The 3,383-nt window shown below is 51.2% G+C and overlaps 1 pseudogene; it reads left to right on the forward strand.

Annotated features, from left to right (window-relative positions):
* Positions 1 to 317: 317 nt before the first annotated feature.
* Positions 318 to 2,051, forward strand: LOC110302758 (kinesin-like protein KIFC1 pseudogene; annotated as a pseudogene).
* The last annotated feature ends 1,332 nt before the right edge of the window (positions 2,052 to 3,383 follow it).

Below are 3,383 nucleotides of genomic sequence, written 5' to 3' on the forward strand. Positions count from 1 at the left end.
TAGTGTTCATCAGTAGTTAAGTATATTAACAAAATCTGGTAAAGGTAGAAAGAATGTAACACCCAAAATTTGCCACTTTGGCTTAACAATTATTTTGTGCTAAAAAAGCCAGGCGGGGCTACATAGTTAGATCTTGTGTCAAAAACAAAGAACAGAAATTCAAAAGTGGCAAGTATGGCAGATTGGTGTGGCAGATTAGCCTGGCTCCTGGACGGCCTGGCTCCGGTGTTTTGCAGTGAGAGCCCTTGAGAGGATGCAAGGCTCGGGACACCAGCACCCTGCCTGCTGCCTTTGCATCCAGTCCTGTGCGGACCACCATGGACCTGCAGGCGCAGAGGCCACCTTTGTTGGAAGTGAAGAGGAACATAGAGCTGAAGACAACCCTGGTCAAGTCCCCCTCCCAACTGCCCCTGTCAGCAAGCAGGCTCAAGAGAGGTCCTGATCAGATGGAAGATGTCTTGGAGCCCGCAAAGAAACGGATATGAGGCATGGGTGCAGTGACCGTAGTTGACACATCCCGTCCCTGAGGACCACTCCTCAGCACAGTGTCACAGACGGAGGGCCACACTGCAGCTCAGAAAGGCCCTAAAAAGACAGGACCTCGTGGGTGCTCTACTGTTGGTACAGTGCTGAGGAACCAGAAGACAGCTCCCGCTGCTCCTGCCCAGAAGCCTGGCACATCTACTGCTCCTGTGGTGGTAAGGAAGAGACCCGGCAAACGCCCTGCCTGGGACCTGAAGGGCCAGTTGTTTGACCTCAATGAAGAGTTGAAACGCTATCAGGAGAAGACTCAAACGCTGGAACAGGAGAACCGGGGGCTTCGGAAACAACTCAGAGAGGTCCAGGAGCAGGCCACGACCCTTGGGGCAGAGCGGGGAACACCCTGGAAGGGGAGCTGGCCAGTGTACGCAACCGAGCTGAGCAGGACCAGCAGAGGCTGGAGATGCTGAGTGCCGGTGTCTTGGAGCTGGAGGAATGGAGCTGGGTACCACGGAAAGGTTGGTTCAGGAGCTTCAGAGAGCGCGGCTGCAGTTGCAGGAGGAGCGGAGCACACTGAGCATCCAACTGGAGGAGCAGGAGAGGAGGTTTCAGGCCGCAGAAGCAGCTCTGTCAAGCAGCCAAGAAGAGGTTGTGTCTTCGGCAGAAGACTGAAGCCCAGGTGACCTTACTGGCTGAGCAAAGAGACCGGCTCTATGGGTTAGAGATGGAGCGGCGGCGACTCCACAACCAGCTGCAGGAATTGAAGGGCAATATCCGGGTGTTCTGCCACGTGTGCCCTGTCCTCGCAGGGGAATCCACTCCATCTCCTGGCTTCCTCGTGTTTCCTCCTGGCCCTGCTGGACTCTCTGATCCCCCGACTCACCTTAGCCTCTCACGGTCGGCGCTCCACCCTGACTGGGGCACCGGCACCCACTACCTGCCATGATTTCTTCTTTGATCGGGTGTTCCTGCCAGGAAGCAAGCAGGTGGAAGTGTTTGAGAAGATCTCCATGCTTGTCCAGTCAGCACTGGATGGCTACCCTGTATACATGTTTGCCTATGGACAGACAGGCACTGGCAAGACCTTCACTATGGAAGGTGAATCTAGGGGAGACCCCCAAATGGAAGGGCTGATCCCTAGGGCCATGCGGCATCTGTTCTCTGTGGCCCAAAAGATGAGTGCCCAGGGCTGGACATACAGTTTTGTGGCGAGTTATGTAGAGATCTACAATGAGACCGTTCGAGACCTGCTAGCTACTGGGACCCGCAAGGGACAAGGGGGCGAGTGTGAGATTCGTCGGGCAAGCCCAGGGAGTGAGGCACTAACTGTCACCAATGAACAATATGTCCCTGTTTCCTGTGAGAAAGAGGTGGAGGCTCTGCTCCATTTGGCTCATCAGAACCGGGCTGTGTCCCGCACTGCCCAGAATAAGAGATTATCACGCAGTCATAGTGTGCTCCAGCTGCAGATTTCTGGAGAGCATGCAGCTCGGGGCCTGCAGTGCGGCGCTTGGTGGTGGCTGGTGACCGACAGCTGTGTCACATTCTTTCTGCTTCTTTGCCTCTCTTGAAATAGACTTGCCTTTCAGTCTTGACTTCCTCTTCTTCTAGTTCTGCCCTGGTGCTTCCGTTTTTCTTGTTTATCTGCCAATAAAGAGATGGAGAAAGCAGAGCTTTAGGGGAGGAGAATGGGCCGGGAGGAGATGGGCAGAATCACAAGCGGGACTTGGAAGAGGAAAGGAGTCTGGCAGGGAGGCTACAAAGAGTAGATCAGTGGGGAGTAGGGTAGGTAGGGAAGAGGGAGAGCCACAAAAACATACTTCCTCAAAATAGCCTACCAGTGTCTCACACACTCGCTAATTTGAAACAATGAAAACATTTTAAAGTGTTTAGTTACTAATTAGTCTACTTTTCCACTAGAGAGTGAAGAAGCTGAGTCTGTAGCAGATCCTGGAACTGTGCCAGTTATGTGGTCCCCAGGTGTCTGTGGGGACCCCAGGCATGGACAGAACGAGCAGCACTGAAATGCTTGTATGGCTTAGTACAGATCTATAAATATTTGGGGCTGATACTTCGAAGTGATTCTGAAGTCCCTGCCTGAAAGACTCTGAGTTTAAGTTAGACAGCATCATCAGGGGAAACCCTTACATGAGGACGCTGTCTTTACATGTCTATCTGCTAAGACAATTTCTTCACGTTTCCTTACACTTGAACCCTGTCTTCATATCCTCTCTTCTCTCAATTCTGTGAAAAGCTTGGTTTCCTCCTTCGATTGTTCGGACAATCAGCCTGAGTAACTAGAAGTGGGTTCTTTTTGCCTGCTCGTCACACAGCAACAGGCAGATTCACAATGGTTCATCCCCCTGAAGAAGCCATATTTTAAGATTTTTGAAATAAGGACCGGACAGGCCAGCTTCAGGCCTATAGCCAGTACAGTCAAATGAGTCCCACGCTTACACACTACCATGCTTGGTTCAATATTCCACCGGTGCCACCCTGCAATGATTAATTTTTATACAAGGAGCCCACCTTTTGCCACTCCCTACTGATAACAACACCATTATGCAGACTAGCTAACGTGAAGAAAATATGTTCATTTAACCTCACAGTTTCAGACATTGAAGGTTGAGGGGACCACAATTGGCCTTCTTATGTGTGTGTGGTACCTCAAGGTGGTACCAGCCCTGACCAGGCTAAGTCTGCTATGAAAAAAAAGTCACATGACTAAATTGATCCACCCAAGGTTACAGAGCACCAATCTCTTCCAATATCTCAATATAGAGAGCAATTATCAACGAGTTTAGAAGACAAATTATAACCACAGTGTTGCAGGGTCTCCCGTCTTCATTTCCTGCTTGGCCCTGTAAAGCATCCGTCTGGTGTGGTGCCTGGGTCACTGGTTT

Source organism: Mus caroli, unplaced genomic scaffold, assembly GCF_978045245.1.
Source record: "Mus caroli unplaced genomic scaffold, Mus_caroli_1 scaffold_9, whole genome shotgun sequence".
Classification (NCBI taxonomy): Eukaryota; Metazoa; Chordata; class Mammalia; order Rodentia; family Muridae; genus Mus; species Mus caroli.